Source organism: Pinus tabuliformis, chromosome X, assembly GCF_031772625.1.
Source record: "Pinus tabuliformis cultivar Carrire ecotype Pingquan chromosome X, CPIR1, whole genome shotgun sequence".
Taxonomy (NCBI): Eukaryota; Viridiplantae; Streptophyta; class Pinopsida; order Pinales; family Pinaceae; genus Pinus; species Pinus tabuliformis.
In genome coordinates, this window is record NC_142308.1 from 545755424 (window position 1) to 545779936 (window position 24513).

At 40.9% G+C, this 24513-nt stretch overlaps 1 protein-coding gene across 3 annotated transcripts in view; it reads right to left on the reverse strand.

Annotated features, from left to right (window-relative positions):
* LOC149141154 (nucleotide pyrophosphatase/phosphodiesterase-like) overlaps positions 1 to 24513 on the reverse strand; it is a 346054-nt gene that overhangs the window by 142070 nt on the left and 179471 nt on the right. The window lies entirely within an intron of this gene.

Here is a 24513-nt window from a genome sequence, read left to right on the forward strand (position 1 = left end):
ATACTGAGCATTTGCCTGCTTTCAGGCAAATCTGTCGGCTGCTTGTCGGATGTGCCATGTCCAATTTTGCATATGGTAGGACTCTTTCCTATCCGAAAATCAAGTTGCTCACGACCGTCTGATACATCAAATCTTCTTCTTATTTTCTTTCTCTTACGTTTTTTCTTTCTGGCAGGTTGAATTACTGATGACCTGGAACTTTCTGTTTCAAAACTATCAGATGAAGTATGCGTGATATGTCTTTCTTTAGCCCGCATCTGATCTTTATCATTCTTAAGTCTATCCGGATCACCTTCAATTAACCATCTTTCAATCGAATCAATAACCTCCTCATAATAAGATGGAGCTTGTTGCAGCACATGAGAAGGCTCCTGATCTATTGATGTCACCTGGTTTCTTTCATCTTCCAGTTGCTGAAACCTTTGAACCTGTATTCTAATGGCATCCATCTGTCTAGAGTGTTCAACCTTTATAGCATTGATTTGTCTGACATGGTGTTCTTGCATATCTTTTATTACTTTAACATTTTCTTCCTTTATGTTCATCAAGCAATGCTGTATGGAATTTATTTCTTCTTTGTGATTCGCTTGCATGTCAGCCACTTGATTATTATGATTGAACGTCATGATAGTCATTTCCTCATCCATAGTTAATAACTTGTTTTGCATAGAGTCAATTTCCTTATCATGATCAGCTTTCATGGTCACCACATTTTCCTCTAAGACTGACAACCTGCTTTGCATGATTCTAATTTCTGTTTCATAATTAGTTTTTATGGCCTCAATTTCTTTAGCATGGTGATTTTGCGTGACCTCAATCTCCCTGTTACGTTTTTCCAGATGGGTGCATAAAGTTTTCACATCATTGACATAATTAGTTTGATTGATTTCCATATTTCTCACCAACATCATTAGGTCTCGTATAATTTGCTTTTGCTCTTCTTTTTCATTGTCATTTGTCCCTGATTTTTCACTATCATGAACTTGATCTGCAATATTTCCAGTGGATGACACATTCTGACATGATGAATCGTCTTGGGATCTTTCAGCTGGACCTCTTATCAAATTACTTTCATTCTGTTGCACAATTTTAGAGGCAGAAGGCAAGTTGTTTGGATAACCATATCTATTTTTAAAAGCATCGACAATGTCTTCTAAAGAAGTGAAAGATTCCTTTGGAAAATTGTTAAACCAATTCAAAGCATCATCTTTTAAAGAAAGGACAAATAGACGCATTTTGATATCTTCATGATTAAACTGAGGGGATCTACAGTATATGGTCATGATGCAAGTAAACAAGACTATATGTCTTCTAACAGCGATTGGATCACCATCCGAGAAAATAGGTAACTTAGGAATGGCATCTTCCGGAAAATCATGGAGACGTTCAGTAAAACGACATGGCTTAAATGAATAATCCATGATGAATGATAAGGGATTAAAAGGATGATAGAACTAGATACCTGCTCAAGAAAATCAAGAGATGAAAACAGTGGAGTCGCCACTTGAACAATGAATCTGATTCTAGGATCCAAAAGGTAACCACAAGCAAATATGAGGAAAGCTTCTTGTCTGGGAAAAATGAGAAAGTGGAGTCGCCACCCAAACAAGAAACAAATCCAAGAGATGCTGCTGATATGGGACGAAAAGATGCCAATAATATTGAATCTGCCAGCTCAACTGAGAGATGAGAGATGAGAAGATAAATGTCGATGAAACTCCGAGAAAACAATTTCCCCGGCAACGGCGCCAAAAAATGTTGGCGTTGCCGGCTCAAACGAATGATAGAAAGATGAACGATGAATGATGAAAAGAAAAATGATTTGTCGTTTTGAAACACCAAGGACAGAAAAACTCTGTCCCCGGCAACGGCGCCAAAAAATGTTGTCGCGCGGATTGACACGACAACGCTCAGACCGGGGGCTGTCACTCTGATCCCCGATCCCTCCGTTTAAGCCTGTCTCCCGCAGCTAAGGGGGGTAGTCCCTGTGAGATGAATGAGACCAACTGTCGACCAGTTGGTGGGAGACACGAGACACGATATGAAAAGCACTAGATGGATTTGATTAATTAGCAGACCAGTGCCTTAAGAGATTGTTATTAAAATGATTGCTTGTTAAATGATATAGAAAAATAAACCGTGAACAACAATCATCTATCATCAACTAAATCACAATGCTCTTAGAATGACCAAAACGATATCCAGCAATTGAGAATTTTAAAAAAAATGAATGCCTTAAAACACCACGAGAATCATGAATTATTAACCAGACATCGTATTTCGCATCTCGACTTGTAAATTTAGATCTCAGCATGAAAGATACGACAATTCCCGAAAATGACTGGATCTGACGAAGAGAATTTTCCAAATTTTTTTTTTTTTTTTTTTTTCAATATTATAAAATGAAAATTAAAAAATCTAAAAAATTAAAATTCTAAAACTAAATTAATTTAAAACTAAACTATAAAAATAAATTAAAATCTAACCTAAAGTCTAATTAAAATTTAATCTAAGGACTAAATATTAAAAAAAACTATTTTAAATAAAAAAACAAAACTACACGAAAATTTTAAATCTAACCAAATCAAAATTATAAAACAAAACTAAACTAACCCCTTTTCATTTTTTTTTTTATGAGTTAATATTAAATAAAATCCCAAAACCTTTTTACAATACAAAAATCTAACCAAAATAAAACGAACTAACACTAACCTACGCTTGAATCTTTTTAATTTTAAAAAAAAAATCTAAAGAAAATAAAAAAAAAGAAAAACGACTCAACTATGGTTATAAATCAAAAGAGAACCTTATTAATATTCACAAAACTAAACGAGCTCAAAGGAAAGACTGCGTAAAACCCAGCCAAGCGTATTTCAAATTAAGATTTTAACTGCGCTGACCCTGAGAAAGTCGATATCTGGATATGCATAAAAATTCAGTGCGATATACTCAGGAAATTGAAGATGTGAGACGCGGCGACCCCAAAAAATCGAAGGACGGCGGCAATGAAACAGCAGATTCGATTTACTTGAGCGTGGATGATTGGAGCTTACCTGTAATACATTTACCTGGCGTCCATGGAAGAAGACCGGTTTATGTGAGATTTGACTGCGCTCACGCTCTCACCGATGCCCATACGCAGGTTTTGCAAGTGTTTTTTTTTTTATGGACAGAAGACAGCAAACGCTGACAAAGTGGGAGAAGGCCACCTGAAACCCGCACGCACAGTCACGATACCCTCTTACAGCAGGATAGTGGCACTCTTAACCGCTTGGATTGTTGTCGGCGGCTTAAAATCGATTTGAATGCGGCTTTCGACGGCAAATACGATTTTGGGTTAGTCTCCAGATGCCCGAGTGTTAGAACTTGTTCGGCCTTATCCACACTCTCACGGACTTCTGGTGCAACTCAAAAAATGGAAAGAGAACGTTCACCAAATTTTTAATGCGTGTTTTCACCCACGCTGTTCCAGAAATTCTTCCTTCTGCGTAAAAAAGAATCGATGTAGCAGCGAATTTTTATTGATGGCCAAACAAATATTGCTTTCACTGCGAGTTGGCTCAATGCTGGGTGTTTTCCTGTGGCTTGGATCTGTTGGCTGAACAGCTGCACAACAAATAAAAAACCTTAATCTTAAATCTGCACAAAGCAAAAATTTGAAACCCTAGATCAGAAAAAATTTGAAACCCTAGAACAGCTTAATAATTTACAGATTTTGGCCCCTTTGACAGCCAGGTTCAACAATAAGCACTAAAATTTTTTAAAGAAACAGAAGATTCAAATTTTCACTGTGAAGGACGTCAGAAAATTTCTCATGCAAATTAAAAAAATAAACCGAATGATAGACCCAGGATCAAATCCAACTGGGCTCAACAAAAAATGCTTGCGGGAGTTGGCTGGTTCAGCCGAGAACTTCCCCGAACGCCCACAAAATTCCTTCAGAAAATGCTTTCTGCACAGCTCAGAAGCAACCATCAGTAAAGAGGGCAAAAATGCTGCTAGATCTCAAGAGATAATGGAGATACATGTCATTACTCCAGAAACCCTAACAGCATCCAAACCCTAGCAAGTGGACAAGATACCTGTGCTCACAATACTCTACAGAAAAGCTATTATTAACAGCTGAAAATAACATATGCAGAAAATGAAATGATCTCACAGCATTCCAAGAGAGTAACACCAGCAAGATATGGACCCCAAAGTCTTCCTTTATTAACCAGAAACAGATTTACAAGAGAGCTTCTTCAGTCTTAGACTCACAGATCCAATGATCTGAAATGACAACCTAAGACCCTATATAAAGGAAATGATCCCAACGGCTAGTTCGAATGATCCATGTAGAAATGATCTCGACCGTTGATGAGGATCAAGACATCTCTTGATCTCATCCGTCGATTTATTCAATTAATTTTTTATTATTATTTTTTAAATTTTTTTAATTTTTTTAAATTTTTTATTATTTATTATTTTATTTTATTTTTTAAATTTTTAAATTTTTTATTATTTTTTATTTATTTCATTTTTTTAAATGGATCATCGAACTAAGCCTTTGGAAACATCACCTAGGACCTAGGACTTAGGACTCACGAGGGGATTTAAAACATTTTTCGACCCTCAGGACACATTACATCATGACTTTTACCAATTTACATCTCAAGGGGACAAACCCACTTTAACATAGACCCTCACAAAACACCCAGTTCTGCGACACAACGATAATCTAGCAGATCAACACACTAGGATTCTCCTAAAGTTCCAATGACAAAATCCATCCCGGCTTTGGGGTCAGGTTTGTAGGAAAACTCTGCCGATCCATGGATCGGTGAGACAAAAAACCTTCCGGGACGTAGATTACCACTAGAAAGTTAGGTCCACCTAGGCAATACACATACACGACTCATGTCTGCTAAGATTATTTACAATTCATATATGCAGACTGGGTTTACAATCAAAATGATTAAGCTGCTGATGACTGCAGGATGGCACGGACACGCTGATCAGGTGCTGCCCCTTTCTTGCAAAGAAAAGGGGGGTGTACTGCATGGGTAGTTGACCAGTAGTGGTCAACACCTCCCACATCTGTCGGTCAATATCCTTGCCAGCTATGTGAGATACCAAATGATCTCGAACCCCATCAAGAATGAATCTCTTAGCTCTCGCCATCTCCTTCTTGTACTCCTTGAGTGGATCTACATCTGCGAGTACAGTTACCATACTATCGACATAAGTTTTGAGATCATGCTCATCTAGAAGGCAGGAAATTCTGGCCTTCTAGATCACATAATTGGAGGCTTCGTCCAACCGATCTTGATCTCTCAACGCAGTTGATGCCATCTCTTTGGAAAAAATTCAAACTACTTCCTCTTCTCCTCTCCGCAACTACTGCCTAGCTATTCGCACTCCCTTCTAGACTGAGAAATCCCGCACACAACTACTGTTGCTTTGCTAGGAAAATTCGAACTACTTGGCTAGAAGTCCTCAGAGGAAGGAATTCCCTCAGTATGTGCTCTCCTATCCTTTTGACGCTGTTTTGCCAGCAACTGCTGCAAAATAACTGCGTCCCAGCTGAAGATATGCTCTGCAAGGAAAATACGTTGCTCCCTTCTACCTCTGGAAATCTTTGATCTGGAAATCGAATTTCTCTGTCGACTCACTCAGAGAAATCGATTTTTCCCCAAAACTTCGACCTCCTTGGCCCAAGGACTGTGCTGCCTCTGGGGTTTCGAACTCCTGCCAAGGCAGGAATTCGAACCTCCTTCTTCCTTTCTGCTCTGAGCTCTATAGCTTACGATCTGTGCTCTGATACAATGTGAAATATCAGTTACCAGATTCCTACTACAGCAAACTGATGATATTTCTCCTATTTGTTAAATTACTTGTAGTTTTCTACAGCGAATAACGAAATACATACACTGCAACCTACATAAAATAAAATATTGTAGAAACTAAATATTGCACTGGAGAGAAATAAACACACACATTTACACAGTTGTTTTTGGACAATGTACCCGGAAAAACCCAACTTGAGAAAATCGGTGCAACAGTTGAGGGTTTTATTATTATGCAATAGTTTCTGAGTACAAATAGTTAGATGCCCAAACTGGCAATCTGATACAGAGAATAAACTGGCAAAGAGTTAGTGAGAAAAATCTCACACTACTTCTGGAGATCCGACACTGATCAGGCTCTGGAAGGCTAGCCCCACGCTGCCTCTACGTCAACCTACACAGATCTGCGTTATAGCCTCTAGGCTCTGCATCACCTCCTCCTCTGATCTCTTGTTACCTGGAAATTCGACCCTCTGGCCCTCCAGTCTCACACTCTGGCTTCTAGCACTAGATCTCGACTCTCCCAACTGAATTTCAAACTCCCTCTGAAGTTTTGTGCTACCTCTCTGAACCTCTTTATGCCTCCTCTGCCTTGTACTCTCCGGAACTGGAAAACTCTCCTCCAGAGTACTATCCCTGCCCCTCACTATAAGAAGATCACTCGATCTTACTCAGACAACTCAACGCTACTACTCTTGAGAAATTCGATCTCTTGATTTCTCACTCGATGTGTTCTCCAAGTGCACATCAATCTCCTTCTTATAATCTCTCGTTGGAGCTCCAACGGCCAAGATTTAATCACAATCAAAGGCTAAGATTAACTGGGAGTTGATCCTCGTCTTCTTCTAGAAGATTCACACCAGATTTAATTAATGCCCTTTAATTAACCAGATTTCTTAAGTTTGGACTTAGGGAACCATTTGAAAAAAACTTAATTATTTTAATTAAATCATCTCTATGTGGAATTTTCCCAAACAATTTATGGGTATTGGAGAATGCATGTGTCTTAGACTCTCCGCAAAATCTTAAGGCTAGAGCACATCCAATGCTACAAAAATAAACAGATATATATTCCCTAATTGAGAGGGAGTGATAGTGGATAGTTATTGTCTTTATGGGTGAGGCACTAGACTAGGACTAAAAGTAAGTCTTAGTGAAGGCCATAAAGAAAGAATGGAGTTTGGAGGATTGGATAAAAATTTGGATTGGAACTTCTTATGGACTGTAGAATCCAGGGAAAGAAGTTGTTGACCAATGCTCTTTGAGGATGAGATAGGGCATCCAAGATAAGAGTAGCCGAAGAGGACCGATATTCTTTAAGGATCCAAGTTTGGGAATCCAAGGTAAGAATAGTCCTAAAAGGACATACCTTGTAGACATCCGAATGAGGTATGTGTCTTGAGAGGTAGTGGGGCAGCTCACGTAAAGCCTCACACAACATAATGCTCATAATTATAGATGAGCTTGTCCATGTTGATTTGGGGTAGCATCAGATGTGCTCTAGGCCTCAAATTTTGCAAGGAGGCTTGGGCACATGTATTCCAAAGAACCCAGAAAGTGTTTTGGCAAATTCCACCTAAAAACAATTTTATTAAAATAATTAATATTTTTTAATTGAACCCTAAGTCTAAACTTACGAAATTAAAAATATTAATGGGTATTAATCACATTGAGGTTGTACCTTCTAGAAGAAGACGAGGATCAAGCTAAAATGCTACAAGAGGTTGGCATGATTTGGCTTACTGATATAGATGAACAGTGTTTTGTCATGATGCTTGACAATAACTTTGAATTGATGATTGAGATATGTTTTGACTATAGATCTCTCTACGATAGTGAATTTGGACTTGACCTGATGACTAATAATTTGATTTGACAATTGTTGATTTGCCCTGATGTCTATGCTATGTGGGCATAATGACTTATGTGAGTATTCAGAAAAATGATTTTTGTATTGGCCTCCTCGTTCCTAGCACAATGGTTGAGGTAATGATAGTTGTGATTCAACATGAAAATGGAACCTACATGACTCATCCTTGGTGTATGCATTTGCACCTAGTGACAAAAATGACTTGTATTATGATTATGAGAATGACTTGATCAAGTTCGGATTGATAATGCATGGTTGATGACAACTTGTTGGCATAATAATAAATGAAGTCACGACTTGATATGAGCTCTCCCTGTCTCCTGGTTGAAAGAATTGATACTGTGATGTTGATGACTTTGATAATGGTTGTGATATAACTTCTAAACTTTGATAAGCTGACTTTGTTGATGTGATGGTACAACATTAATTTACGTAACGCTGATTATGTTGGCTTAGTATGTTGATTTGGGGTAGCATCGGATGTGCTCTGGCCATGAAAATTGGTGGAGAGGCTAAAGCACATGAGATCTCCAAGACATAGAAATGGTTTGGACAGATTGTACCCGGTTTGGGAGATATTAAGATAATTAATATTTTTAATAGAGTTCCTAAGTCTAAACTTAGGAAAAATTAAATATTAATGGGTATTAATATAAAACTGGATTAGAAGGTTCCAAAAGTCATGGATCAGCCAAATATAATCTTAGCTGTCGATTAGAGATTTAATCTCGGACGTTGAAGGACCAACGAGAAAAGTATAAGAAGAGGCTTGAGAGTCAATTGGAGAACACACCAGAGTGATCAGTCATTCATTTTGCTAGAGCGGGGTTGCTAAGCAAAGTTGAATTAGTGATCAGCAGCGAGGGGCAGTGAGTATTGGGCAGAGAGGTAGAGACAGTACTGAGAGACCAGTGCAAAAGCAAGGAGAGCGAGAGCAGCAGCCAGTTCACGCCAAGCAGAGCCCAGTAGAGACAACACAGAGGCCAGAGGGACTGCGTCATCCACACAGAGGCTGTTGGAGTGTCACAGAGGGTCCCAGAAGTTGCACAGTGCCTCAAAGGGCTGATGCAGAGGGTCCTGGAGCTGACGCAAGTCAGCAGGAAGCTGACTCAGAGACGAGAGGGGCCAACGCTGAGTTTCAGTGGTGCCGGAGAGGGTTTTGTGGGACAGGGTTTCTGAATACCTGTTTCCGAATATAGAGGTATTGTTGCCGTGTATTTTTCTCTATCGGGTGAGCCGGTTAGCAACCCAGTTGTACTCAAGGAAATACTGCATAATAATAAACCCCCAGAATAGCTGCATTGGTTTTCCCGCATTGGGCTTTTCTGGAGACATTTGTCCAAAAATAACGGTGTCACTTATGTTCTTGTTTTCTTTCAGTTGATGATCTGTAGATGTTGTGACTGTATTGTTTTTATTTCGGTATTAAAATGTTTTAAATAACTTGTTCAGAATTTACAAGTAGAAGAAATAAACCAACAGAATACAAATTAATTTTCTAACAGATAGACTTAGAAAATTCAACATGGTATCAGAGCGTGGTTGCAGATCACAAGAGAACTGAAGGCATCAGCTGAGCAGAGCATTTGCAGCAGAATCAGCTGTCCTGAGTGACAGTAGTTGATCCTTGGAGAAGCGATGGAGGAAGGGTTGATGCAGAGGGACTGTGTCATCAGTCATGGCCAGAGAAAGGCCAATGCAGAGGCTGAGGAGGGCAGAGAGAGGCTCACGCAGAGCCACACAGAGGCCAGGAGGGCTGACGCGGTTGGATGAGGGACCTTCTTTGCCGGTGTCGGGATTGCATAGAGCCAAGAGGCTCAATCCTTCAGTTGTTAGGCGAAGGAAGTTGTGGGCAGTTTGTGGGAGCGAAGCTGCTGGGGCACTGTGGTTAGAACAGTACCTAACAAGGCAAGACCAAGGTAGAGGGAGTTGTTGCTGAGGCGGATTTCAAGCCAAGGAATCCGAATCAATGTTGCAGTTGCACAGACGATCGGAGAGGAGCAACTTGACAGTTGGCAGAAGGATTTCCAGGAGGGAAATTAGGACTCAAAGAGAGTCTAAAAGAGAACTTCCAGACGAGAAGTAGAGAAACTCGTCGGAGTTGAATCAAGAACTTCCAGACAAGAAATAGAGAGACTCAGCAAGAGTCGAACGGAGAACTTCTTGATGGGAAGTAGAGAGACTCAGCAGGAGTCGAACTGAGAACTTCCAGGCGGGAAGTAGAGAGACTCGGAGGAGTCAACAGAAGAGCAGCAAGATGGTCATGAATGGGCTGAGAGATCAGGACAGGATGGACGGAGCGTCCAACTTTGTGGTCTGGAAAACCAGGATTTTGTCCATTCTAGGCAGACATCATATCAAGGGCTTCGCCTTGAGAGTGGTGGCTATCCCAGTTGACCCGGTAGCTAATGAAAGGTATGAGGAGGCAATGCTTAAGGCAAAGTGTATCATCCTTGATGGGGTAAAGGATCATGTGGTCCCACATATTGCCAAGAAGGAAACGACAAAGGAGATGTGGGACACTTTGAAGACATTGTACCAGCATACTTTCGTGCAGAGGAAGATGCTCCGGGAGAATCAGCTAAGGTCATACTAGATGCAGAAGGGAGAGTAGATAGATGTCTTCCTCAGTCGGTTGAAGGAGATTCGTGACCAACTGACTTCCATAGGGGCCACACCAGATCAGGAGTTGATGGTAAGGATCGCACTTAACGTAGTCTCCGAGGATTGGGAGACATTTGTCCAGAGCATACTGGGCAGGACAAGTCTTCCGGATTGGGAAGAACTGTGAGCGGCTCTTTGTCAAGAAGAGATCAAACACCTGACCAAGGCAGGGAGTAGTAGCAAAGGGGTCAGGATCAAAAAGGAAGAGGAAGAGGATGCAACTCTAGCATCTGCGGGAAAGAAAGAGAAGAGGAAAAAGAAGGACCTCTCCAAGGTCAAGTGCTTCCACTGTGGGTAACTAGGTCATTATGCAAACTAGTGTCCGAGAAAAAAGAACAAGGGAGAGGCGTCTGACTCTAAGTCAGCGCCAGCGAGGGCGGAGAAAGAAGTCGAGGAGGATGACGATTGTGCCATGAGTGCTCATGTGCCACTTGAGAAGAAGTGGGGAGATATCGAGTTGTAGTCAAAAGGACTACAGGCGATGAGGGGCAAGATCCTCAAGGTATGCAACCTCTTGGATTATACCTTGCTATGGGAGCCCCGAAGAGGAGTAGCAGGACTGGCGGATGTAGGTAGAGACGGATGCGGATGAAGCGACAGAGTGCAACAGTCCAAGAGTCCCTGGGCAGCGTGAGGCTAGCAGGCTGCAACAGTGCGAGAGGCACGAGAGTGTTGCACCAATGTAGGATCGCATAGAGAGGTGTGCAACGGTGCGAGATGCAAGGATTTGTTGCAGCAGCACAGAGGTCACTAGAGGGAACACTTGTTTGCGGCAGAGGGAGCTTCAACATTGGGAGTGTTTCTAGCCTGACAAGAATGTCAGAAGTTGGGTGGATCAGTTACTTACTTCTCAGTAACTGAGTTGCAGTGCAGTAGCAATATGCAGTAGCACGATGCAGCATGATGAGAGGGGATGCAGTGCAGATGCAGTGTTTGAAGGATGGACCAGCAGCAGCATGGATGCAGAGGGAGTTGTCGTATGAATGCAACAGTGGCAGTGGCAGAGCCATCGGCAGCAGTACAGGATGCAGCAGTGCAGAGAATGTTGGGCGGGGAGGCCTAGCATTAGCACAGGGACCAGTGGCGAATAATCAGAGTGATGCTCAGTAAGGAGTATTACCAGAGCATAAACCTCGCTAAGAAGGAGTGTTGATTTTGGGTAGCATCGGATGTGCTCTAGCCATGAAAATTGATAGAGAGGCTAAAGCACATGAGATCTCCAAGACCCAGAAATGGTTTGGACAGATTGTACCCGGTTTGGGAGATATTAAAATAATTAATATTTTTAATGGAGTTCCTAAGTCTAAACTTGGGAAAAATAAAATATTAATGGGTATTAATATAAAACTGGGTTAGAAGGGCCCCCGAGGGATAGCTCAAATGGTCGAGTTCCCGTTGATAGTACTCTCCCGGTTTGAGAGGTCACGGGGTCAAATCTCCTCGACGCCCTCGGGGGTAGGCCTGATGGCCGTGCCTGTCTACGTGGACGTAGCGGCCCACCTCCGGTGCCCCGTGAACCACATCGAAAAAAAAAAAAAAAAAACTGGGTTCGAAGGTTCCAAAAGTCATGGATCAAGCCAAATCTAATCTTAACCGTTGATTAGATATTTGATCTCAGTCGTTGAAGGACCAACGAGAAAAGTATAAGAAGAGGCTTGAAGGTTAGTTGGAGAACACACTAGAGTGATCATTCATTCATTTTGCTAGAGCGGGGTTGCTAAGCAAAGTTGAATCAGTGATCAGCAGCGAGGGGCAGTGAGTAATGGGCAGAGAGACAGAGACAGTACTGAGAGACCAACGCAGAAGCAGGAAGAGCGAGAGCAACAGCCAGTTTAGGCCACGCAGAGCCCAGCAGAGACAACGCAGAGGCTAGAGGGACTGCATCATCCACGCAGAGGCTGCCAGAGTGATGCAGAGGGTCCCAGAGGCTGCACAATGCCCCAGAGGGCTGACGCAGAGGGTCCTGGGGTTGACGCAGGTCAGCAGGACGCTAACACTGGGGCCAGAAGGGCCAGCACTGAGCTTCAGTCGTGCCGGAGAGGGTTTTGTGGGATAGGTTTTATGAATACCTGTTTCCGGATATAGAGGTATTGTTGCCGTGTATTTTTCTCTGTTGGGTAAGCTGGTTAGGGACCCAATTGTACTCAAGGAGATACTGCATAATAATAAACCCTCAGAATAGCTGCACCGGTTTTCCCGCATTGGGTTTTTCCAGGGACATTTGTCCAAAAGTAAAAGAATCACTTGTGTGCTTGTTTTCTTTCAATTGATGATCTATAGATGTTGTGATTGTATTGTGTTTATTTTGGTATTTAAATGTTTTAAATTACTTGTTCAAAATTTACAAGTAGAAGAAATAAACCAACAGAATACAGATTAATTTTCTAACGGATAGACTTAGAAAATTCAATATAGTAAAGCATTATGCTTGCAGAGAGCATTGCATGAAGCAAGCTCCTCGATCCATATACGTCCATAATTTACAATTATCTGATGAAGTCAAGATGATGAATTCCAAGGTATGGCCTTGATTTTGATTATGGTTTTGGTTTTATATCCTGATGATCTACTCTTGACAAGTGATGAGCCTCTGATGATCTAAATCAAAGGGAGATAGCTTTTGAAGCTCGAAATGATGTATCATGGCATGATAAATTGATTTCTGGGATTTGGAAAAGAAGTTCTATATTACAAAGCTATTGGAAAATGTTTTTGAATAATGAAAATGAAAATCCTTGGATACTCTGATTTGAAGTTCAAAGATGTTGAACTTGACATGACATCCGACTATTAATAGAAGCATTGATGTTCCATTTTGAACATCCATTTGTATATATATATGATGTGCACAGAACCTTAATAAATTCATGAGTGAGCCGCTTCATTAACATAGAGTTGCCCCCAAGCATCCTTTGAAATATCTACATCAGATATTCTATTTTTTGAGGTTGAGATATTTCTCCGATGACATGTAACTGCATGGATGTATTGTTGTTGATAGAGATTATTGTTAAGCACATTTTGATGTTGCTTTAGTATGAGATCTGTCATGATATCTTGGATGAGAGGTCCATAGTATGATTAAGGATGAGCACGATGTTGCTAGCATGGCTAGCTGTGAGGCAAGAGGAAGAAGCTCCTTGGAGAGTTGTATGAGCATGATCTGGATATGACATGGATACATTATGATGACATAGAGTGAGATCCGATTGGCAGAAAGTCCCATATTTATAGTTGGGACCGAGATACTCTCATATATTAAGACAGTGCAGTTGTTCGAAACAAGCTCGGGCTTGTGGTTGGAACCTCCTTGAGAGGGAGGATGATTATGGTATCCTTTTGAGATTTATATGATTATTTATGTTCTAACATGATATTTGATTTGATGTCCTGTATGAACAGGAAATAGTTGTTATTGAGACAAGCTGATACCAGATTTGAGTATGATGAGAGCAGTGCTGATCGAGGACACTGAGCCAACTCTTCCTCCCTGTTTGAGCTCCCAAGGTGAGGAATTGAGATAGAGGGCTCCTGGGGTTGAGGGAACTCTAGACAATAGGGTATGACCCCTATCTATTACCCATAGGGTTGAAGATGTTTCTCCCCTATCTTCATAGGGTCGGAGAATGTTGCTCCCCTGTTTGGTCTTTGCAGAGTATACCCTAGTTGGCATCATACCCACAAGCTGGCCTTGTCAGGAATACCTCTCCTCGTTTGGCCAACGAGTTGAGAGTGTACTCGGGGTATACAAGCCAAGTCGATTATGACGCAGGTGTTCTACCCCATGACTATTTAGGGTCATCAATGGGAAGATCAGTAGGCAATAGGATAGGTTGAGATAACCCTATGTGATTCCAAGCTAAGATTGATGTCCCTCATGAGATCCCAAGGTCGAGATGTGCTCCCCTGTGAGTTTGAATATCCTATTGCTCGATATCGGATTGTATATGTATATCTCACCCATGAGATTCTAGGTCGAGATGTGCTCCTCGATGTGGTTACAGGTTGAGATGTGCACCTTGATGATATGCTCTCCAAGGACGATTGATGATGATATTTTAGGTAATAGCTTGTTGGCAGAGATTCCAGGTAGCAGCCTGATGGATAGAGGGTGGTAGCTGAAGTTCCCCGCCGGTAACATTCTTCTAGATTCGAGAATGTTCAGCATACGAGTAGGAAGAATCAAGAGATAAGCAGGAATAAGCAAGGGATAGATCGAGATTTGTGATGATGAGATACTTGAGGTGGTCATGACATGATGACTACATGAAAGAGATGATCAGTGATGATACGTGAAGATACCAGAATGGCATATTGATCGATGGACGAATATTGGCAGGTGGAATTCTCCCTAGTTGAGAGGGAGTGTTAATTTTTGCAACTGTGGTCAAATTCCACCTTGGATAGCTCAAAAGACCGAGGCGATGACTGCATGAGATTCCTCTTTTCGAAAGGACCAAAATCAACCTAAAGATCACCTTATTTGGACAAGCGAAAGTTGATTTTTGAATTTATTTATTCACTCATGTATATTGGGTTAGGTCGGCCCTAAGCACATGTTAAATTGGACAGGTTGGCCTCAACCCCAAATGGACCCTCAGGGAAGCCTATTAAATAGAAGCAACCTCAAGCTCATTTCAACACATTGATCAAGCCATCTTCTCTTCTCTTATTGTCTTGGTTTGCACAAGTCTGTCAGAGGAAAGTTCGCACAAGGGTCTGAAATCTCAGGGATGAAGCTCACATTGATCTAGGGTTTTCTGACTCCTGGACACTAGCATAAAACTGGGAATTTTAGTCCCTGGACGCTGACACACAGTGGTCAAGACAGTGTCTAGAGAGCCCTAGATGCAGGCACAGAAGCCTATGGGAGCGTCCAGGGTTTCAGAGGCAGAAATGGAGGTGCCAATCCCCAGATGCTCGCACAGAGTGGTCCTGAGAGCGTCTAGGTCGTCCCGGACACACCCACAGTAACTGGAAGAGAGCGTCTGGGGGTTTGGAGAAGATCTGGTGAGTTGGTCCCCGAACACACACACAGAATGGTCTAGACTCTAGGGAGAGTTCGGGCTACCATAGACGCTGGCATACAATTCACAGAGAGCATCCATGATTGTTATAGACGCTCGCACAGCTCCTCCCTACGTCTAGGACTCAAAGATGAGATTTCAGTATTCCGAAGATTCCGCTCAGTGACAGCAGTGTTCAACAGTATCCAACAGTTGACTACAGTCAGTGACAGCACATTACAGCCATCAGAATAAGGGTTTTGATTATAAGCATGATTAGATCTGTTTCATGGATATCATAGTTGTTTTGTTGCATAGATAAATTTATGGATCATTGTACTCTCTTTTGCTGAATCATTTGATGACGATCTAAGAAGAAGAAGATTTGCAAGGGTTTTCCCCATAGTGGGTTTTTCCCTGGTCTCAGACCAATCCTGGTGTCTCTATGTGTGTGCATGCTTTTCTTCTATTGTTCCTTTATGTTCCGCTGCATTGATGATGATGATGTTGTTCTTTCTATATAATTGCATATGCTGATGAATAATGGTGTAGATCTTGTTGATTTGGGGTAGCATCAGATGTGCTCTAGCCACGAAAATTGGTGAAGAGGCTAAAGCACATGAGATCTCCAATAACCAGAAAGAGTTTGAGGCTTGAGCAGATTCTAAATAGTTTGGGAGATATTAAAATAATTAATATTTTTAATGGAGTCCCTAAGTCTAAACTTAGGGAAATTAAAATATTAATGTGAATTAATATAAAACTGTGTTAGAATGGTCCAAAAGTCATGGATCAAGCCAGATCTAATCTTAGCCATTGATTAGGGACTTAATCTCGACCGTTGATTTGTCAACAAGAAAAGTATAAGAGGAGGCTTGAGGGTCACTTGGAGAACACACCAAGAGATCAAGATTTCGACTTTCTGGGGCTGAGTTTGCTGAGAAAGTTGAGAGAGTGATCAAAGTTGCAGCTGAGGGGCAGTGAATACAGAAGCAGAGAGGCAGAGATAGCACCAGGAGGATCAGCGCAGTAGCCGGAGAGAGGGACGCAAAAGCAACCAAGGGTTCACGCAGAGCCAGCCAGGGCTCACGCAGAGGCAACTAGGAGTTGCGCAATGCCTCAGAGGGCTAGCGTGGGTGACGTAGAGGGCCAGAGGACTGACGCAATGCCTCCAGAGGCTGACACAGGCCAAGCCAAAGTGACGTTGGGCTAACGCTGCTCTAGGGAGAGGCTGACGCAGTCCCGAGAGGTTGACACTGGGGTTTCGTGGGGTAGATTGGAGCTGTGGAGCTGCCGGAGTGTTTATCCGAGGTTTCAACCGGAATATCTATTTCCAAGTAGAGAGGTGCTATTGCCGAGATTTTTCTCTGTTGGGTGAGCCGAATTTGGCACCCAGATTGTATTCTGAAACTGCTTAATAAATCAAACCCTCATATAGTTGCACCGGTTTTCCCGCATTGGGTTTTTCCGGGGACATTAGTCCAAAAACAACGGTGTCACTTGTGTGCTTGTTTCTATTTCCTTCAGTTGATGATCTGTAATGTGTTGAGCATGTACTTGTATTTATTTCCAGTATTTACATGGTAAATAACTTGTTAATTAACAGAACAAGTAGGTAGGAATAAATCAGTAAAGTGCATGAAGGGTTTCTAACATGTCAGACTTAGAAATTCCAACAGATCTAAATAATGTAATGATGATATGGGGTGAACTTAATATATTAATGAAGAAATGAAATTATCAAAGTAAAGAAAAATGTAGTATAACTTGGTCTAGTGTAGAGTTAGGTAAAGTGTGTTTCTTTACTATGTACTTTCGTAACTTACAATCCGACGGTCACGATATGTAGTGATCCGACAGTTCATTCTCTCCTCGGTATTACCGACACGTGATCCATGGCTTAACACCCGATTGGTCCATGATCTCTATTTAAAGAGCATGGAGGATCATTTGTAAGGTAATCATTCATGAGAGAAGCTTATGTAAATTTTCATTCTTTTATTAATAAATTGCCTAAAGTGGTTGCGTTAGCTCAGGTCGTGGACTGTTTCCCTCTTTGAGGGTTTTAACCACGTCAACAATACTGGTGTATTGATTTGTGATCTGTTTGTGAGCGGTGTCCTTTGGTGTTCTTTCTAAGGAACTTACCCTGTAAATTCCGACATGGTATCAGAGCTATTTGAGGGCCACATCTGTTGGTGATCCAAATCTTAAGCCGGTAGAACTGCATCCGACTGTCGTTTCCTAGATCTACTGTTACTGACCGCTTTCGGGCCGAGAGGATTGCTATATTGTGTTAGGAGCATCTATTCCAGTGAGGAACCCCTTTCGTTTGATGTGAAAAGGTTTCCGATAGCCCTAGCTATGTCATTTTTAAGATCTTGAGGTATACAGTGTTTATTTGCAATTTTTAGTTATTTTCTCTCTGTTTATTTCAGTTTATTTAGCTCTTTATTTTTTTTATTATCAGATCTATCCCTTTCATTTCTGCGTATGCTCTTTGCCCCGCGACTCTATGTAATCTGGGCAAATCAGAAACAGAAAAGGAGGATTTTTCTCATGCATATGCTCTTTTCCACTGCGCCTTAGTGCGATCTAGGAAAATCAGAAACATTGAGGAAAATATTTAGTTTCCGGGTAAAGCTAACTTCAAGCCGCAAGGTTTGTTTTTCTTTGTATGTCCGTGTTGGGTTTTGTGTTTTTTGTCTTGTAGGCAAAAAAGAGCTTTCTCAAGTAAGCACGCACCCCAAGCTTCAGTGACTAAAAAAAAAAAACCCCTTCCTCTTTTCCAAAAATTACTAACCTTTTAATCTAGCTCACTTGTTCCAAAGCTACTTTATGAGAATAGAGGTCTTGAGTTCAAGTCTTTCTTTTTGTTGAGCTAATTAGATTAAGTTTGGAAAGGGGACGGATTTTTTTTAAATATAACATTATCATTCATTTCCGCACATTCCCGCACTTCGTCGACATCTTCAACATCTTTTCTTGAAAAAGCCATAACTTCTTCATCCGGAAGCCGTTTTCAGAGCCGTTTTTTTTAATCAGCCTAATTTTTTGGGATCTTTCCATTGGAACACTTAGTTTCAGTATCTATAGCTTCAATTTCTGTTAAAATGGAAAGTCCATGCCAAGTTATTCTTGACAGCACCAACTACTTCCAATGGTGGTCCTACATTGTGGATTTACTTAGAAGTAAAGGTCTTTACAGAATAGCCTCAAGCCAAGAAACCAAACCAAAAGATGAAGATATGGCAGCCAAATGGGAAAATAGTGTTATAGCTCTGATACCACTTGTTATAGATCTGACTTGAAAATATATGAAAATAGAAATATACCCAATAAATAACAAGATCTAAGTATAGAATTTCTTCACTTTATTAATGAAAACCCTTCAAGTAGGACAACACCATACATTCACTTCTTAAGGAAGGAGAACACTCCACAAGCCATATGCATGTTTATACAATAATCCTTGACCTCTCCCAATGGGGAGTCTCTAGCCTCTATATAGGCCTCATACATACAATACCATGGATCATTACCATGGTTCCCTCAATACCATCTATCTAATACCATGGGCTTATCACATTTTTGCTAACTACTTGTGGTCCCTTACATGATATGAGTTAACCACCTTATTTATTACTATGGCCCATCCCATTATTACATTATTCCCTTGGGTACCTCCCTCTGTACCCCATATTATCCCCCCTAGGTATACTATAAATAGGCAAGATCAAGCACGTGGGTTGATATGGATATCTATTTCTCCAGACCTTAGATTCCATATCGCAGAACTTGATACTCCTAATGAAGCAATGAAATAGATTACTAATTTTTTTGGAATTAAAAATGAACTTAGAGCCCATCAACTCGAAAATGAGTTTCTTACATTGGACCCCAATAATTTTTCTTCCATTGAAGATTTTTTGTCCAAGTTCAAGACCCTTAGACTTCTCTTGTAAGGTGTTAAAGTTAAGAAAGAAGATGGTAACCTTATCTATTCCATTCTTACTAAGTTGGGACCAGCCTACTCTGTGTTTGTTTCCACCTTCCATTCTACAAGAGAAGCCTTTATTTCTCAAGGACAAGACTACAAGTCCCCTTCCTTTGATGTCTTTTGTGATTCTTTAATAAAAGAACAAGAAAAACTCTTACATCTTGGTCTTCTTAATCTTGGAAACTCTTCTAAGAAAGCCTTAGCCGCCCAGCAGCAACCAAATTCAAAGAATCCTAAGAAGCTGTATCCTAAAAAGAATGGTTCTAAACCAAACAAGGGTCCTAAGCCATTTCAGTCTCAAAATGAAAAATCATTTCAACAAAATGATAAGGAAAATAAAAACAAAGGGAAGAAGACTGATAGACATTGCCACTTTTGTAATCGAGATGGCCACTTAGAATCCAAATGCTTTAAGAAGATGGAAGCCTTGGAAGCAGCAATGAAGAAGCATAACATGCATTTGGAGCACTTAACAACTTCAACTTCATCTTCAGGAATAGCACTTTTTGCATGTGGTTGTCAAGCATCTCGGTCTGGATATGCACTAAATGTATCTTCTTCTTCTCATTCTCATGAGTGGCTCATTGATTTTAGAGCTTCTTATCACATGGCCAAAAACAAAGTCATGTTTTCTTCTTTAAATGATTGTAACACCAAAAATATATATGTTGGTGATGATAGATCTCTTAGTGTTGTAGGGACTGGAACTGTTCATATAGACAATGGTCAATTCAATGATGTATTATGTGTTCCAACCTTATCCTGCAACCTTCTATCTGTATATCAGATAACTCATTCAGGTGAAGGTAAAATCGTTGAATTTTCACCTCACGATGTTGTAATTAAGGACCTAAGAGATCCTAGACAGATTTTAACTCCTGGCATTGCTAATGATTCCACAAGGTTGTATAAGTTTAACAACTTTGGGTCATCAAATCTTCCCTCGGTATTTGTTGCTCATAATGATGAAGTGAGCAAACTTTGGCATGAACGATTTGGTCACTTAAACTATCGCTCCCTTCAGAATCTATGTAAAGAAAATATGGTGATAGGTCTTCCAATGGTATCTTGCAGAGATGGTGTTTGTTTCAGATGTGTACTTGGAAAACATCATCGGGATAGTTTTGAAAAACATGCCTCTTGGCACGCCTCAACCCCTCTACATCTTGTGCATAGTGATTTATGTGGTCCACTTCCAGTTGTTTCATTCTCTGGCTACAAGTATTTCTTAACTTTAATTGATGATTTCTCCAGACGCACTTGGGTATACTTCTTAAAACTCAAGAGTGAAGTATTTAACATGTTCTTGGCCTTTGTTGAAAAACAATCTGGACATCAAATTCTTAAGCTAAGATCTGATAATGGCAGAGAATATGTTAACAACAAATTCATCAACTTTTGCACTAAGAATGGAATTCAAATGCAACATACTATTCCATATACTCCACAAGAAAATGTTGTAGCTAAAAGGGAGAATCACACCTTAAAGGAAATGGCTAATTGTATGCTTCAATCTAAAGGACTTAGTCTTAATTTTTGGGCAGAAGCAATTAACTGTGCAAATTACATAATAAATCGCACTCCTACTAAGGTTTTAAAGGATATCACTCCAAAAGACGCATGGAGCTCAAATAAACCAGATGTAAGTCACTTTTGTGTTTTTGGAAGTGAAGCATAGGCCCATATTCCAGATGAGAAACATAAAGCTTTAGAACCTAAGAGTGAAAAATGTATTTTTGTTGGATATTCTGAAGATGTCAAAGGATACAGACTTATTCCACTTAAGTCCAAAAATGTTATCATTAAAAGAGATGTAAAGTTTGTTGAAAATATATCGGCCTACGAGCCTAGTTCGGCGGATGTGCCACCTCTCTCTATCCCTTCTACTTCTGAAAATATTTCTTCTTCAGATGATGACAGCGAGGATGACAATCCTCCCCCACCTTCTCAGGATCCTCCTTCAGCTCCTCAGCTTCCAAAATGGGTCTGTGCTACTCGGGATGCAGCAAGTGCTCTTGCCGGTGATCCTACAGATCAGCGACGTACACGTTCTCAGTTCGATAGAGCCTCTTCTTTACTAGCTCAAGCTTCAGCTAATTATGATCCTGACACCTTTGCAGAAGCTTCAGGCCATCCAGATTGGGACGCAACTATGAATGAAGAATATCGTTCATTATTGGCAAATGATACATGGGATCTTGTTCCCCTTCCAAAGGGACGAAAACTTGTTAGATGCAAATGGGTTTACAGAACCAAGTATGGACCAAATGGAAAAGTTGATAAACATAAAGCTCGTCTTGTTGCTAAGGGTTTTTCACAAGTTGAAGGCATTGACTATACTGAAACCTTCTCCCCTATTGCCAAAATGAACTCTATCCACCTTGTTCTTTCCCTTGCTGCATCTTTCAAATGGGAAGTCCACCAGACGGATGTTAAATCTGCCTTCTTACATGGGGACTTGCATGAAGAAATCTATATGGAACAACCCACTGGCTTTATACAAACAGACTCCAGCTTTGTATGACGGCTTAAGAAATCCCTTTATGGTCTTAAGCAAGCCCCTCGGGCTTGGTATGCCAAAATGGATAGCTTTCTTTTAGAAACTGGATTTTCTAGGTCATTCTGACAATATTGTCTACACCAAGAAAGTGGGCAAGTCCCTTATCATTCTTGTTCTTTATGTTGATGATCTTATCCTTACTAGTAGTGATCCCAACCTTATAAACCATGTGAAGTCTAGCCTTAAAAAGAAGTTTGAAATGACAGACTTAGGACACTTACATTATTTTCTTGGTCTTCAAGTCTTGCAATCCAAGGAAGGTATTTCCCTTTCCTAGTCCAAGTATGCATGTGATCTTCTATGCCATTTTCACATGGAAGACTGTAAGCCAGCCCCTTCTCCCTTTCAATCTGGAGCCAAACTTTTAGTCACTTGTACTTCCCCTAAAGTTGATGCTACCTTATACCGTCAACTTGTAGGAAAACTTTTGTATCTGACCCATACTCGTCCTGACCTTTCCTTTGTTGTTGGCCTTATTGCTCGATTTATGCAAAACCCACATGAAAGTCATTGGAAAGCAGCTAAAATAATACTTCGTTATGTTCGAGGTACAGTTCAATTTGGGATTCATTACAGTGCAGAAGCATCTCCTCTATTGGTTGGTTTCACTGATTCTAATTGGGCTGGTGACCCTGATGATCGGAAGTCTACTGCAGGTTATGTGTTCACTCTTGGTTCAGGACCTATTACATGGGCTTGCAAGAAACAAAGTGCCATTTCTCTTTCTTCAGCAGAAGCAGAGTATCGTGGTGCCATAGAAGCTAGTAAGGAAGCCCTGTGGCTTCATCAGATCCTGTCAGAGTTTGGCTTTCAGCAGCAGCATCCGACTACACTTTGGTGTGATAATTAAAGTGCCATTCAACTATGCAAAGATCCAGTCCAACATCAGCGCAGCAAACACATTGAACTACACATGCACTTCATCAAAAAGCTCATTCACGACCATGTTCTTGAAGTGCAATATTGTTCAACAAATGATCAAGTTGCAGACATCTTTACAAAGGCTCTCACTGAGTCAAAATTTACTAAACTTCGATTTATGGTTGGAGTTCAAGAAGTTGTCACTAAGGGGGGATAGGCTCTAATGCCTCCTTCCTTCTCCTATTGTGTCATATTTGTACATCCTTCAATCCTATCCCAAGTTGTTCTTAAGGGGGGATGTTAGGATATTCCGACACATAGGAAATAGTAAAGTATAACTTGGTCTAGTGTAGAGTTAGGTAAAGTCTGTTTCTTTACTATGTACTTTTGTAACTTACAATCCGATAGTCACGATATGTAGTGATCCGACGATTCATTCTCTCCTCGATATTATCGACACTTGATCCGTGGCTTAACACCCGATTGGTCCATGATCTCTATTTAAGGAGCATGGAGGGTCATTTGTAGGGAACCGTTCATGAGAGAAGATTATGTAAATTTTCATTCTTTTATTAATAAATTGCCTAAAGTGGTCGCATTGGCTCAGGCCGTGGACTGTTTCCCTCTTTGAGGGTTTTAAGCACGTCAACAATACTGGTGTATTGGTCTGTGATCTGTTTGTGAGTGGTGTCCTTTGGTGTTCTGTCTAAGGAACTTACCCTGTAAATTCCTACAATTGTCTCCTTGGGACAACTAACTAAGAAGTTAAGAAGGATCCTACCCTTTTGGTCAGTCCAACCATCTGACATGACTATGCATCCAGTGTGCTCCCATGATGCCCTAAACTCCTCCAATCTAGCATTGCAATCAGCCTTTTCATTTTGAAGAAGAGGCCCTCTCAACTACACAAAGGTAGGGGCTTTGTACCCTGGGCCAACAACATCAAACATAGGTTGGTAGAATGGGTTGGTCTTGGAAATGTTGAAAGGAACATCACTCTATAGAAGACACTTACTGACCAGCTTGACAGCTTCCTCCTTTTCCTTTTCTTAAGTGTCAATTTGATCCCAAGTTGTGCACCAGGTGTGGTTCTAGGAACAAAAAATAATGAGAAAGTTGAGGGGTTGGACCATGTGGGTGTGGAATGTGATGCCAAAGAACCACTCTCACTTCCCCTCTCTCCTGAGGCCCCTACAAGTTGTTTTTTTACCGCTGCCCTGTTGTCTTTGGCATCATCTTTATCATGTAGTGATTTAATGGCCTTCTAGATGATTTCTGGAGTTACATTTTGGCAAAGTTCTATATTTTTCCTCGGAATTTGCCCTAGATGGAATATTAATTTGTTGGCACCCCCTGACATATGCTTGCCACACAAATTGCAAGTCAAATATTGTCTATTGACACCCCCCACTCTCGGGTACAGGATCAGGTTCACCATATTCCCACATAGGGTCCGAATTTCCCACATTTCCTATGTCGTATTCTTGCTTGCTAAATGTGAGACAATATGATCTTGAACACCATTAAGGATCAACCTACTCGTCCTGGCCATTTCCTTTCTGTAATTTTCTAGCTGTCGCGGGTCTGTAGGTACAGCTATAGCTCTCTCTGTGTATTCCTTCAGACCATGCTCATCTAGTTGAAAGGACATCCTGTCCTTCCAAATAATATAGTTGGAAGCACCATCCAATCTATCCTGATCATGGAGTCCTGCTGAGGCCAAC